Source organism: Eutrema salsugineum, unplaced genomic scaffold (genome assembly GCF_000478725.1).
Source record: "Eutrema salsugineum unplaced genomic scaffold, Eutsalg1_0 scaffold_12, whole genome shotgun sequence".
NCBI classification, from domain to species: domain Eukaryota; kingdom Viridiplantae; phylum Streptophyta; class Magnoliopsida; order Brassicales; family Brassicaceae; genus Eutrema; species Eutrema salsugineum.
The window spans coordinates 3,061,846-3,077,293 of NW_006256895.1; the positions used below are offsets into that span (position 1 = coordinate 3,061,846).

Sequence of the window (15,448 nt, forward strand, 5' to 3'; positions counted from 1 at the left end):
ACTCTCAAGTCTTGGAGTTCAAACTTTACACAGCTCTTTTTCTTTTGCAACCTCTAGCCTCTTTTTTTTTTCTTTTTTTTCAAAAAATTTGAGCTCTTTGGCTTCTTTTCTTTTCTTTTTACTTAGACGCTAGACTCTTTCTTTTCAACACACCAGAGCTCACTTTTTTTAACTCAAAACTCCAAGACTGATTTCTTTTTCTTTCATTCCCCTAGCTATTTCCACTCTCTCTTTTCCACTCATCTCACCTTTTTCCACTCACCAACAAGTCTTTTCCCCCACAATTATTCCTTGCCAACACTCTCAGTTCCTTGATGTTGGAACACAGCACTCAATGAGACCTGCCCTTGTCGCTCTAAACCTAACACTTTCTGCTAAGTTTAATCCAAGGTGGCCTTTCAATTCACACACAAACATTGGCTTGAAAGAAGGATGGGTTCAAGGTGAGGGAACTGATCCATGATGCGGATTCAGCTACTTGAGCTAAGGAAAAAGGGTGGTAAAAACAATGGTTCTAGCTCAAGTATGTATATCGGTATCCACAAGCTTTTTCAAACAATGCATCACAAGATATTTTCAAGTCAAGTTCAAGGTTCTCACTTAACTAGAGTTGAGTTTAATTCAAACTTGCTTCTCAGATTCAGATCATTTCAGACTTTGCAAGCACAGAAAGAGATTCACAAGCATATTCAGTTCAAGTTCTCAAAGTGATGTACTCTCTAGAAAACCTATCATTACTTCTTGCAAGATGCAACCTAAATGAACATGCAATCTAGGCTCAATCCTAAAAATGAGAATGCAACTACATGATCATTTTTTGTGAAAATTTTTCAGATTTTTCCATTTTTTTGGTTTTTATATGCACTTAGATGAGACTACATGAATATGCAACTAGAATGTGACTCAAGACTCAAAGTGTAAAATAAGAACAGAGAAAACATGATTAGTAAAAGATGAAACTCCTCCCCCACACTTAAATAACACAGTCCCTTGTGTTATAAAAGCATGAGAAAGAAGTTAAAAACAAAGCAAACAAGTAAAATGCAAAATGGAAAAGAAAATCTACATGCATATATACAGAGTTTTGAGTGTTTACCTCAATCACTGAGGTCTGATCCCAGGTAGTGGGATGGGTTGGAGGTGGAACATGATGGAGTTGAGTATCTAGGTGGGCTGCTCTCAGGTGAGTCTGGTAAGAACATTGTGGCCGGGTTCACCCAATCTTCTTTTCCTGGTGGTAACACAAGGTCATGAGCAGCTGAGCTTTCTCCCACATTTTCACTTGCATCTTGTTTGGGTGAGGTGGCTGGGGCTGTGAGTTTCTTAACCTTCTTCTTAAGCTGCCTAACACAGTCAACGAGCTTGTGGATCGTTTTGTCTTGCCATTTGCACCATTTCTGAAGGCTGTTAACTCTGGAATACAGCTTCCTTGTGTGATAATCAGGCTCACCCCAAAAGTAAGGATCAAAGTGATACCGGCCTGCTCCCATCCTTCTTTCTAAATCTCTTGGCTCCTCATTCTCACAACCAGCGGTCCTAGTTGTGTCCTCCTCTTCAACTGGCTCTTTACCCTTGGAACTTGCTGTCCTCTTGCATTTGCGGATTGGAGGGTGAATGGCTGGGTTGTAGAGCTGATCCTTTAGAACAATAAAGGAGACATTGTGCCGTTCTGTGAGAGTTGTGATGGCTGGGTATGGCAACAGAACTTGAACTTTCTCATCTTGTAAGAGTTTGAAGTTGTACAAGAAGTTGTCACCATTGCTTTCTTCCAAGAACTTAACTTTGGTGAGTGTAGCTTCATCAATCAACTCATGCCTGACCTCAACATCATCAAAGACAAAACCTCTTGCTTTCAGAATCTTTGTCACTAGCCATCCATTGTGCAACTTAGTGAGCTTCTTTCTCTTACCCTCACTCCAAGCAATGTCCTTGTATATCAGCATATGGCGTGCCAAGAATGCACCACTAGATGGGATGTAGTGTGGGAGGCGAAATGCTCTCTTGCTCCTCAAGTGACTGATGAGAGGATGTAGACCCATACCCAGTAGTTCCATATCAGCTAGATGCACCACACCATCATTGTGCTTGGTAAAGACCATTTGGCAAAGCACCTTGTGAGCATAGCGGATTGCTGGGTTTCTTATCCATGAACTCTTGCATCTTCCTCCTCTGAAACTCCCAAAAGCAATTGTATCCCACAGGTCAGTAATCATGTGATCAGGGTATGCGAACTTCAGTGTCTCATCCTGTGATCTTGGAAAGGCAAAGATCTCATCTAGTTCCTTGAAGCTTACATGGTATTGTGTACCATTGATTGTGAACTCTATGTGCCCAAGACCATTTCCCTCATTGATTCTTTCATCTCTTGGGCCATATCCACAAACTTGAAGTGATGCAAGGAACTCTTGTGTTACACCATCATGAGCCATTTCTTTCATCTCAAAGAATCCACCAAATCCCATGTTGTTAAAAATTAGCTGAACCTCTTCAAGAAGCCCCATCTTTTTCAGCAGCTCCATGTCAGGGAACTTGGTTTGCAGCACCTTTACATTCTTGAACACAGCAAAGTAGTCATCAAAAGTTGGTTCTTTGTCCTCAGGTTCTGACTTTCTTTTTGCTTTCTTAACCGGCTGCAATGGGATTTCAGGATCACTCTCTATTTCTTCTTCATCCTCAGCCACAGCCACCTCTTTTCCTGCCCTGTGAACAACCTCAACCAGTGCCAGTTCTTTACCAGAAGTCTTTGAAGTAGAGGCCTTTGTTTTCTTTGGTGCAGCCACACTCTTTTGCTTCTTCTCAGCTGGATCCTTTGCCTTCCTCTGTTTCTTCTGTTTCTTGAAAACTTTATGCCCAAAAGGCATAATCTGATCCTCTGAAGCTCCAGCTTTCTCTTTTTTCGATTTCTCCATGGCTGCTGTTCTTTTTGTTCCTCCCATCCTGCATTTTCTCAAATAGCTGTGAGCACCAAAACAAGAGAATAACAAAAATTTTCCAAAAAATTCACCAAGTTCATTTTCACTAGAAAAGAATGTTTCTTAGGCTGATTAAAAACTCAATAAACTCAAAGCAATGGCAAGAAGCAATGCACACAAAGAGTTCAGCTTGAAACACAATTTCTAAAAAAAAATCAAGATACTTGGTGAATTTCAAGAAATTTCTAAAAAACAATTCCAAGAACAGGTTCTTCTCAAGCAAGATCCATGCATTTCCTATCCATTCTACTTGTACAATACTCACAAAATGATTCCAAGGTATCAAGAGGCCTATTAAAATCGATTCCATTTGTTTTCCTGTTCATGAACAGTACACTAAGACATGGAAAAGGTGAGTTTTAACAGACTAAATACCTTGGAATCTTCAGGTTTCGAGTGAAAAACGAATGTGCACATGAAACTAGACAGGATTACGAGTTCAATGCAGTTGGAATTTCTCAATTTGGTGCAAGAACGAGAGAGATATGAGTGTTTAAAGCTCAAGAAATGGTGAGAAAGGAAGCAAACTCGTGAAGAAGAAGAAGACTCGGTGGGACACAGCTGTATTGGCGCGTTCTTTGACCGGTCAACGTCCGTACGGTCAACATTTTTCAAAATTTGGTCGCGCCATCGTTGACCGTGGCACGTGACCGTGTCAAAAAACGTGTGTGTGCTTTCTTTTTGCCGCGGCCTGGGTCGTCCCGTGTCATCCAACCGTGTCAATGTCCGAATGTTGGCTTCTTTTCCAATCTGTGCCACGGTCACACCTCCTTCCCGTGTCATCTCCTCATGGCAATCACCGAACATCGGCCCATTTCTTCTTGCTTTGCCACGGTCTGATCTTTAACCGTGTCTTCTAACCGTGGCAAAGTCCGAACCTCGGTCAATTTCTCTTTGCTTTGCCACGGCCTGGCTTCTTCCCACGTCCTTTACCCGTGTCAATGTGCGAACCATGCTCATTCCATCTTTGTTTTGCCCCAGCCAGGTCCCAAACCCGTGTCTTCTAACCGTGTCAGAACCCGAGCCTTTGTCCGTCTGTGTCTCGTTTTGCCATGGCCAGGTCGCGGTCCCGTGTCCATTGACCGTGTCAAAGCCCGAACCCAAGTTTTTATTATCTTTGTGTTGCCACGGTCACCTTCATGTCTGTGTCTCGTGGTCGTGGCAGGAACCGACTGAATGCTCAGTCTTCTTTTCTTTTCCGCGGCCTGCCTGCGGTCCCGTGCCTTTTACCCGTGGCAAACACCAAACAATTCTAACTTTTGCCACGGCCAGCTTCCGTTCCATGTCTCCTGGCCGTGTCAAGTCCCGAACTCAGGTCCATTCCTCATTTTTTTGCCTTTGTTCACTTTCCAAGGGTCCAAACACAAACCTGTAACCTGTAGACACTAAACAAACCCATCAAAACATCCTAAAACATAAAAAAGAAAGAAATCAAAAGATCAAAAGCATATTTACAAAAGATAAGCTTGGGGTGTCTCCCAAGAGCACTTTGTTTAAAGTATCTAAGTTTGACTTTAGAAACCTGTTGAACAGGTGGTGGATCAAGAAGGGGAACTGATGTAGCTTCCTCCTTCCTTTTTGAAACCAGATAGTGCTTGATCCTTTGGCCATTTACCACAAACTCTTGACCATTCTTGCCTTCTAGCACAATAGCTCCATATGGCCTCACCTCAAGTACTTTAAAGGGACCAGACCATCTAGACTTAAGTTTTTCAGGAAACAACTTAAGCCTAGAGTTGAACAGCAACACCATATCACCATCCTTGAACTCCCTTTTCAGAATCTTTTAATCATGCAGAGCCTTGGTCTTCTCCTTATAGATCTTTGAGCTTTCAAAAGCCCCAAGCCTGATCTCTTCAAGTTCATGGAGTTGCATGACCCTTTTCTCTTGAGCTGTCTTGATATCAAAGTTTAGCAACTTCACAGCCCACAAGGCCTTGTACTCCAACTCAACAGGAAGGTGGCAGCTCTTCCCATATAGCAGATTGAAAGGTGATGTCCCAATAGGAGTTTTAAAGGCAGTCCTATAAGCCCACAATGCATCATCTAGCCTCTTGCTCCAATCATTTCTTCTTGAGCTAACAGTCCTCTCAAGAATGGCCTTGATTTGTCTATTAGATACTTCAACCTGGCCACTAGTTTGAGGGTGATAAGGAGTAGCTACCTTGTGTTTCACTCCATGCTTTCTCAGCAATCCCTCCAAAGTCTTGTTCACAAAATGAAATCCTCCATCAGAAATGACAACCCTGGGTACTCCAAATCTTGGGAAGATAATGCTCTTGAACAACTTCACTACTACCTTGGAATCATTGGTAGGGGAAGCAATGGCCTCAACCCATTTGGACACATAGTCCACAGCAACAAGTATATACTGATTCCCATAGGATGAAATGAAGGGCCCCATGAAGTCAACTCCCCAGCAATCAAAGATTTCAACTTCTAGAATTGGATTTTGAGGCATCTCACTCCTCTTTGATATGTTCCCATGCCTCTGACAGGCATCACATGCTGAAACAACCAACTGAGCATCTTTGAACATTGTGGCCCACCAAAACCCACTCTGAAGAACCTTGGCCACAGTCTTGAATGCTCCCATGTGACCCCGAAAAGCTGAACCATGACACTCTTGCAACACAGGTTGCATCTCCTCCTCAGCAAGACACCTTCTATACAGCTGATCTTTGTTCAGGACATAGAGGTAAGGCTCATCCCAATAGTATCTTTGAACATCTCTGAAAAACTTCTTCCTGTGGTAAGCATCAAGTACAGGTGGTTCCACTCCACAAGCAAGAAAGTTCACAATATCAGCAAACCATGGCATCCTCCTCTCTTGAATGCTGTCTACTTCTTCAAACTCCAAGTAAGAATGGAGTACCATCAGTGATTCCTCAGGAAGACTGTCATTAAGAGGGACTTCAGAGTCTATTCTCAACCTAGAGAGATGGTCTGCAGCTCCATTCTCTATACCCTTTTTATCTTGTACTTCCATATCAAATTGTTGAAGTAGAAGAACCCATCTTAATAGTCTAGGCTTGGCATCTTTCTTGGTCATCAGATACCTGAGGGCTGCATGATCAGTATATACAATGACTTTCGATCCCACCAGGTAGCTTCTGAATTTATCAAAGGCAAAGACTATTGAAAGCATTTCCTTCTCAGTAGTAGCATACTTCTCTTGTGCAGAGTCAAGTGTTCTACTGGCATAGTAGATAACATGTAGCTTCTTGTCCTTCCTTTGCCCAAATACTGCTCCAACAGCAAAATCAGATGCATCTGTCATAACCTCAAAAGGAAGGGACCAGTCTGGTGCTTGGACAATTGGTGCACTGACTAATGCATCCTTGATCATCTTGAAGGCCTCATCACATTCAGCATCAAAGATGAAATCAACTTCTTTACACAACAGCCTTGTCAAGGGCCTGGCTATTCTTTAGAAGTCTTTTGATAAATCTTCTGTAAAACCCTGCATGCCCAAGGAAACTCCTTATCCCTTTGACTGAAGTGGGAGTTTGCAGATTCACCATCACTTCCACCTTTGCTCTGTCAACCTCGATGCCCTTCTCAGATATCTTATGCCCAAGAACTATTCCTTCCTGCACCATGAAGTGGCATTTCTCCCAGTTCAACACCAAGTTATGCTGCTCACATCTCTCCAAAACCTGTGACAAATTAGAGAGACAATCCGAGAAGGAGGAGCCATAGACACTAAAATCATCCATGAACACCTCCACCTTCTCTTCAATTATGTCAGAGAAGATATGCATCATGCAACGTTGAAATGTGGCAGGGGCATTACAGAGACCAAAAGGCATTCGCCTGTATGCAAAGGTGCCATAAGGGCATGTGAATGTTGTTTTCTCTTGATCTCGGGGATCTATGGGAATTCGGAAGAACCCCGAGTACCCATCGAGAAAACAAAAGAAGGGGTGGTTTTCAAGCCTCTCTAACATCTGATCAATGAAAGGCAAAGGAAAATGATCCTTCCTAGAGGCTGCATTGAGCTTTCTGTAGTCTATACACATTCTGTGTCCTGTGACAGTCCTAGTAGCTATCAGCTCATCCTTCTCGTTTTTAACCACTGTGATCCCACCCTTCTTGGGCACAACATGAACAGGAGATACCCATCTTGAGTCAGAGATTGGGTAAATTATCCCTGCCTCAAGAAGTTTTAGTATCTCCTTCTTAACCACTTCCTTAAGGTTGGGGTTAAGACGTCGTTGATGCTCAATAGAGGACATAGATTGGTCCTCTAGGTGGATCCTATGGGTGCAAATGTCAGGAGAGATCCCTCTAATATCAGCCAAAGAATATCCTATGGCTCTCCTGAACTTTCTTATCTCACTAAGCAATGCACTCTCTTGGTGCTCTAATAAGCTATCATTGATGATTACTGGATATGTGGAGTTTAAGCCCAAGAAAGCATACCTGGGCCCTGTTGGTAGAGGCTTGATCTCAACAGGGGGTGCATCAGCCTCATTCCAATCCTGGTCCAAGATGCTTTGGCTGGTGTATGATCCTTTGATAGCAAAAACCTCAGAGCCACTTTGTTCTAGCTCTAAAAACCTTGTCTCAGGACCTAGCTCTCCAGCATTGTCCAAATACAACTTGTACCCTTCACTTGCTTCTGCTAAGAGCCCATTGTCTCCTTGTTCTTGAGTTAGAGCAGCTTGAAGAGGATCCTCAGTGTTCAGCTCCTCTAGCAACTCATCAGCCAACTGATCCATTGTCTCCACATAGAAACATTGACCTTCAATGCTGGGTTTCTTCATCATCTCATTCACATCAAACTTGAGCTTTTCAGACCCAAGTTGAAGCTCTATTATCCCACCTCTCACATCAGTTATGGCTCCTGCGGTGGCTAAGAATGGCTTGCCCAAGATAAGAGGATCAACTGGTTCCTCATCCATTTCCAGCACAACAAAATCTGTTGGAACCTCAAAACCACCTATCTTAACAGGTAAATCTTCCAACATACCAACAGGCAATCTAACTGATCTATCTGCAAGGATAAGAGAGATCCTTGCAGGTTTGAAGACTTTAAAGCCCAGCTTCTTTGCTATGGAGAATGGCATCAAGCTGACTGATGCTCCTAGATCACAAAGACATTCAGAGAATAGAAGAGGTCCAATGGCACAAGGCAGTGTGAAACTCCCTGGATCAGTTAACTTTCTTGGAATGGACTTCTTCTGAATGATAGCACTGCATTCATGACTTAGTACCACCATGCCTTGTTCAGAATGGCATCTTTTGTCTTGTTCAGAATGGCATCTTTCAAGAACTTGCCCATCTTTGGCATCATTAGAAATGCATCAATGAGAGGCATTGTGAGTGGTGTCTCCTTGAGTGCCTTCTCAAATACAGCTCTTGCCTTGTCTACAAGCTGCTTCTTAAACCTCCCTGGGAATGGGAGCTTGGGTTGGTATGGAGGTGGTGGCACATATACCTTTTCTGGTTCAGGTTCCTTTGCTACCTCTTTACCCTTTTCTTGCCTTGGTTTCTCAGCAACTTGATCATCTTTTAAGGCTGCCTCCCCCTCAGTTTGATCATTTTCCTCAATGATCACATTGTTGTTCTCAATACCAGGTAACTCCTTTCCACTCCTCAGTGTAATGGCCTTAGCATATTCCTTAGGGTTGGGTTCTGGTTTTCCAGGTAGGTGACCTTGGTTCCTTGAGCTTGAGGCCTGGTTCTGCTTTAGTTCCTTGATTTCCTGCTGCATGGCTGCATTCTGGCTTGCAAAGATCTGTTGACCCTGAAGTAGTTGTTGCAGAATACCAACCATATCTGACCCCATCTGTGGCTGCTGCTGAACCATTGGTGGCTGAAACTGTTGTTGAACCGGCGCCTGCTGTTGGAACTGTGGTGGACCAAACCCTGGTGGTGCTTTTTGTTGTTGCTGGGAGTTGAAACCAGTACCCTGAAATGGTTGCTGTTGTTGACCAAAACCCTGATTCTGAGCAAACTGATTCTTGGGTTGAAAAGACCCTTGAAAGTTGTTCTTGGGAACAAAGTTCTTTGGAGCTTGAGAATTGGGATAGACCTGGTCTTGTGGGTTTGCCACATTGGGATTCCTGTAAGAGAGGTTCTGATTTGCATTGCCATACTGATATCTCTGGAACCTCTGATTCCCAATGTAGTTAAGCTCCTCCTGGGTGAGACCTTCTTCACTTATGTTCTCAAAAATTTGAGAAGGTTCTTCATACTCTCCAACAAAATGCATTGGCTTCTGAGTGGTGAATTTCAACTTGTCCAATTCACTTCTCAACTCCTTAACTTCCCTAGTGAGCCTCTGTTCTGAGCTTGAACCTTCAGATCTATTTGATCTATCATAGTCTTCACCATAAGTGTCATTGCTCATTGCTAAGTTCTCCACTAGCTCTAAAGCAGCATGAATTTCTTTAACCAGAAAGTTCCCATTGGAAGCAGTATCCAGCTGGTTTCTAATCTTGGGAAGAGCTCCTCTATAAAGTGTGCTGAGAAGAGAAGCCGCACTAAACCCATGGTGTAGGCATTGGTTAGTGTAGCTGCTGAATCTCTCATATGCTTCACCAAAACTCTCATTGCTGTGCTGAGTGAAGCTAGAGATTTCGTTCCTCAGTTTTGCAGTTCTTGAGGTGGAGAAGAACTTAGATAGGAAAGCTTGCTTGCATTGCTCCTAGGTTTGAATGGAGCCTCTTGGAATATTCTTCTCCCATTGGTGAGCTTTGTCACCAAGACTGAAAGGGAATAGTCTTAGCTTGAAACTGTCCTCAGAAACTCCATTAGTCTTGGTCAGGTCACACACTTTATCAAATTGATCCAAGTGTTCCAAGGGATCTTCCATTGCTAATCCATGGAACTTTGAGTTCTGGGGGAACAGCTGTTTACAACAAAGGAGGAAGGATTATGCAACAACATTTGGCAAGAAGAAGTGACTGAAAACTGTGGTCATCAACATGTCCTTCTCTCTCTTGCGGTTTTGCATATTATCTTGCATCCTCCAGATCTTCAGGTAACCCGAAACACTTTAACTCCACCACTTAAATAGCCTTAATGCCAAACGCCGTCTACCCTGAATAATGTCTTTGATGAGAACTCACAATATATTTAATGAATGTAGAGAGCTATTTGACTGGAAGTTAGATCTAAGTGTGTAGATTTTCGCATGACGGATTAACGGACTAGTTTGCTTGTATTTTGGTGAGAATTTTCTAGACTAGATCCAAATAGATGTTTCACGATAAGTTATGGTTTAGAAGGACGGTCACTGAGATATTGTTTAGTTCCTGCGATTTTTAAAGGCTTTGATTGGTAACTTTGCGGAATGGCGGAATTGTGGAAAAAATCTTGCGGAATAGATTAAGCGACTTATAAGTCGCTTTTCTGCGGAATGACTTTTTCTTTGTATTTTTGTTAAGCAAAAACGCAGTCTGCGTTTTTATGTGTATTTTTTCATTACGCGGATTTTTGTTGATTGGCAAAAAACCTGTGAAATTGTGTTTAAAAATGCAATTCCGCCAGTCCGCAAGTTAACAATCAGAGCCAAAATTCTTTCCTGACTTAAGTTTGTTTGAGGACAAACAAAAAGGTAAGTCTGGGGGAGTTGATAACACCGTATTTTGACCACTTTTATGGATCATAATTATGTCTTATGCAGGTGTTTTAACTCTGTTTTCAATGTTTTTAAAGTGTTTTCAATGTTATAGAGTTTCAAAAGATTTTACAGGAATTTTGGGCAAAAGATATGCAATTTGGAACAAATGAGCAATTTTGGATAAATGCAGGCCGTCAGAAGTATGAAAAGCGATGAAGACCTTCTCACCGTCTGATCACCCCCAAAATTTGAGACAACATAGAAGATCCAACCAGCTTTCTAATGCACTTGGTTTGGAGACAATCCAACGGTTAGATCGTCAGATACTCCCGATGCAAGAATGACAGAAAATGCAGTTCCGGAAGAGAGCAGGTGCCGGGACCGCGGCCAACACCCATTTTCCCGTGGGTAGAGCCACCGCGACCGCGGACTTTGGTCGTTCACTTTCCCGACGACTTAATTAAATTCCAGATCAATTCCCTTCGTTATTTTTGAAGTCCTAAGTGTCCAGAACCACCCCAGAAGCTATAAATATCCCCTTTAGGTCATTCCTAAAGGTGTGGAGAAGACATAAGATAAAAATAGAGAGAGAATTCGTGTGGGTGCTTCACAAACCCTAGAGAAGCCGCCGCTTGAAGGAGGAGCCACCGCCGAGGAGAGCATCATCGCGCCTCCGTCGTCGCTTCCGTTCTTCGTTCTTCTTCCTTCTTTTCTTTAATTTCCTGCAACTTTCAATACTCTGTGATGATTGTTTACAATATGTTTGAGTAGTTGCCCACTTGGGTTTAAAGGGATTTTTCAAAGGGAATTTCATGTGTCTTTGCTTATGTATCGATAGATTTAGGATTATTAATCTTCTAGATGTTCTTCGTTTGCCTTTAATCTTACTGCGTGATTCTTTGCTGGCCACTTAGAAGCCGATCTGATAATGATATGTTGCGAAAGTTTTCATTGATTGTCTGAACTAGGGTGAAACGAGCAATTCTTCTATAGGAGTGGAAACCTACCTGTAGTTGAGTTGTGAATGTTGATGAGTCTTATTCTGCTATTGCATCTTCTCCCTTCCAGAATCAGAGTGGAAACCTACTGATTAGGGTTGCGAGAGATAGTTGTTTAGTGCTGCGAAAGTAGACTATTCATACTTCTGTGCCTCGAGTTCTAGAACATACGTAGTTGATTACCTTTATCATATGCTTAAAATCGATATAGCCTAGACCATGAACCCCCTGCAAAACCCCTTGAGCCCCAACGTTTTTCTTTCATTGCTTACAACCTTTGATTTAGTTTGCTTTTCATTTGCTTGTTCTTTGCTTTCAATCGCCTAGTTTAATCGCCATTTAGTTGCCTTCATTCGCTTTTGTTTAATCGATTTTTACTTGCTTTATTGCTTTCACTTTCAATTGCTTTTACTTGTTTAGCTTTCTAGTTTAGATTTAGTGACAACAAAAACCCAAAACCAAAACCAAAACCTTTTAGTTCTAATCTGATTTAAGCGTTGCGTTGAATTCGTACTGAAACAACTAAGTCTTTGTGGATCGATACCCTAAGTACTACAGCGCACATCTGTGCACTTGCAGACATTTAGGGGTTATAAATTTAAAACCTGAAGCTTAGTAAAACGAAAACAACAAACCCCGTTTACAACTCGCATCAGAGTCTTGAGGAGGTTCCAAAACCAATTCATCAAGGGTCTTCCGCAACCCTTGTAGTCTCATCAAGTCAACAAACCTTGAAACAACTCGCTTGTTTGCAAGGCTATCCCTTAGATCCATATCGAATTCAGGGAGGTTCATATTAGAGAGACATTCAAACTTCCTGGTACAATCAGAGGACATTGATTCCAGTTTCAAACAAAGGTTAGATTCAGCAATAACTTGTAGATTAATAAACTCATTCATTGTGTTGTCTAATTGATAACACCGGATTTTGGCCATTTTTATGGATCATTTTAATATCTTTTACAGGTGTTTTTATTCCATTTTCAAAGGTTTTCAAAGGATTTCTATGTTTCCGGATTTTAAAAGACTTTTCAGGTAATTTGGGATAAAGAGGCATAAAATGGAACAAAAAGACTCTTTTGGATAAATGCAGACCGTCAGAACTCTCATGGAGAGACGAAGACCTTCTCACCGTCTGATCACCCTCAAAATTGGACAACTTATAGAAGAATCAACCAGCTTTCAAATGCACTTGGTTTGGAGACATTCCAACGGTTGGATCTCAAGATATTCCATTAGCCCCGGAGCCACGCGGAGTCTGCCAGCAACTCACGCGACCGCGGCCAACAAGCTATTTGCCGCGGTCAGAAGCTTTCCGACCGCGGCCAACAAGCCAATTGCCGCGGTCACAACATTCCCGACCGCGGCATTCAAGCTCCGACTTAAAGCCCACTTATCTGAAGCCCAAAGTCATTCCCAGCCTCAATTCCGGAACCCTAGAGACCATGGAGTATTGGAGACTATAAATACATGTCATTTAGGTCGTTTTTAGAGAGAGCCTTTCATACTTTACAGAAACCCTTTTCCTTTAGCCGTTTTTATGAGATTTTTGTAGAAGATTGTTCAAGTCCGAGTTCTTCAATAGAGAAGCTTTCTTTATCTCTTTTCTTTACTGTTTTTCATTACTTTTATTAAAACCAATGATGATGTTGAACTCAGCCATGTCTGAGTAGATCTCGAGTTGGGATTAGGGTTCCCGAAAGGGGCTCTCATAATCGATTAAGACATCTAGGTTTATAGATCTGGGATTTCGACCTGTTCTCTGTTTATTCTTGTTCTTATTGCATGTATGCTTGATTGATCACCTAGTATCTGATCTAGATAGTTAGTGTTGCGAAAGTTTTCATTAAGTATCAGCCCTAGAATGAAACAAGCGATTTTTCCGTAGGAGTGGAAACCTACCTGCGGCGAGATTGTGAGTATTGACGAGTCTTGTGCAGCTCTTGCGTTCTCTCCCTTCCAGGGCTAGAGTGGAAACCTACTGGTCAGGGTTGCGAGAAACAGTTGGTTTTGATCACGACAGTGACGTAGTCATACCGCCGTACTCTAGCTCTAGAACCCATATATTGTTATCCGTCAATCCCAATCTATCTACCTTAGTGTTAAAACCGATTATGATCCCTTAGAGTTCCCAAAAGCTCAGTGTTTTTAGCCATAGTTTACAATTCCATCGATTTTTACTTGCTTTCTTAGACCTGCATTTCAATTTCCTTAGTTCGTTATTTACTTGCTTTATTTACTTTTCATGCGATATTTTACTTGCCTCATTTTTGTTTAGTTCGATATTTTACTTATTCCATTTGCATTTCATTCGATTTTCTTTACTTGCTTTTTTAGGATAGATTTATTTGCTTTCTTTTGCTTTAGTTTAATTCGCAAGAAAAACAACCAACCTTTAAAACCAATTTAGTCTAGACATAAAGTTAAAAACCGTAGAAGAATACCAGGCACACAAATCTCTGTGGATTCGATCCCTAAATACTACAACTGATTAGATGTGCACTTGCGGCTTGCATTTGTTTTGTTAAGGGTAAAAATTGTTCCCTCACGCAGTTGACACGACATCAAGTTTTTGGCGCCGTTGCCGGGGATTTGTTTCGCTGCCTTTTGCTATTTTTCTTGTTTTAACTTCTGTTCTAGACACCTGATCTCTAGTTCTTTCTTAAAGTTTTCCAGAACTATCTTTCCCTTCTTTTGTTTTTCTCTGAATTGCATGAATACCAGGCGTAGACCTGCAGGAGACATTCCAATTCTAGACGAGATAGACAAACACGAAAGAGAACTTCGAAGACTTAGACGAACGCAAGGAATGGACAACGACGACCAGCCTGGAGACCCTATTAATCAAAATTTAAATATGGACCAAGAAGGGTCCGAACATGGAGAAAACGAAGAGAATGATCTTATAGAAGGTGATCATGCTCGACAAGATGGAGAGGAGGATGAGGTTCTTCCAAGAAACCACCAAAACCGAGAGAGAGAAGGACGTGAAGACCTTGATCCACCCATCAAGAACGCATTCACCGCCCCATTCCGCCAGCAAATCAACACCGAAGACAAGCCAGGAACCATCGCATAGCTGACTTTGATGCACCTACTCAAAACTTTCAGAATCGATCTGCGATTCAAGTACCATTTCCAAACCGGAATGAGTTTGAAGTCAAGCCTCAAATCATCTCATTGGTGAAGCAAAACCAGTTCCATGGAGTTCTTTCTGAGCACCCAATGGACCATATCGAGCTTTTTGAAGAAATTTGCAGCATGATGAGAACAAACCAAGTTCCACCTGACTATTTAAAGTGTAAGTTGTTCCCTTTTTCATTAGCAGATAAAGCTCACCGTTGATTGAAGTCTTTGCCTGCAGGATCGATTACTAATTGGGAAGAATGTAGAACTGCTTTCTTGAACCACTTCTACACTAAGTCAAGGTCGAACAATTTGAGAACGAAGATCTCAACCTTTCAACAAGGGCCAACTGAATCTTTCTATGAAGCTTGGGAACGTTTTAAGGAGTATGAACGTGATTGCCCTCATCATGGATTTCATGGATCAAGCCTGCTAAGCACATTTTATCGAGGTTTGCAACCAAAATACAAACTTTCACTTGATACAGCTAGCAATGGAGATTTTGGGCAAAAGACGATAACTCAAGGAAGAGCCCTCATCGAAAATTTGGCTCAAGCCAATAGCAATGATTGTCCTGAATATGATCAATCGATGAAGCAAGCCGGAACAGACAACAAGGAGATAACCGAGTTGAAGAACATGGTGAGTCAGCTTCTGAAGAGCAACAATCGCCCGATCCATGCTTGTGAAACCAACAATGGCGCAGAAGAGGAAGGGCCTAGTGATATCGATCACATTAATCAAGCATTTCAAGAAGAAGATGTGAACTACGTAGGAGC

The 15,448-nt window shown here is 42.0% G+C and overlaps 2 non-coding genes across 2 annotated transcripts; one reads left to right on the forward strand and one right to left on the reverse strand.

The window, feature by feature from the left end:
* Window positions 1-9,466: 9,466 nt before the first annotated feature.
* On the forward strand, window positions 9,467-9,573 carry LOC112089474. The gene has a single exon (XR_002901112.1). It is a non-coding gene; the product is annotated as a small nucleolar RNA R71 (small nucleolar RNA).
* Window positions 9,574-14,978: 5,405 nt separating this feature from the next.
* LOC112089487 lies at window positions 14,979-15,085 on the reverse strand. The gene has a single exon (XR_002901125.1). It is a non-coding gene; the product is annotated as a small nucleolar RNA R71 (small nucleolar RNA).
* Between the last annotated feature and the right edge of the window lie 363 nt (window positions 15,086-15,448).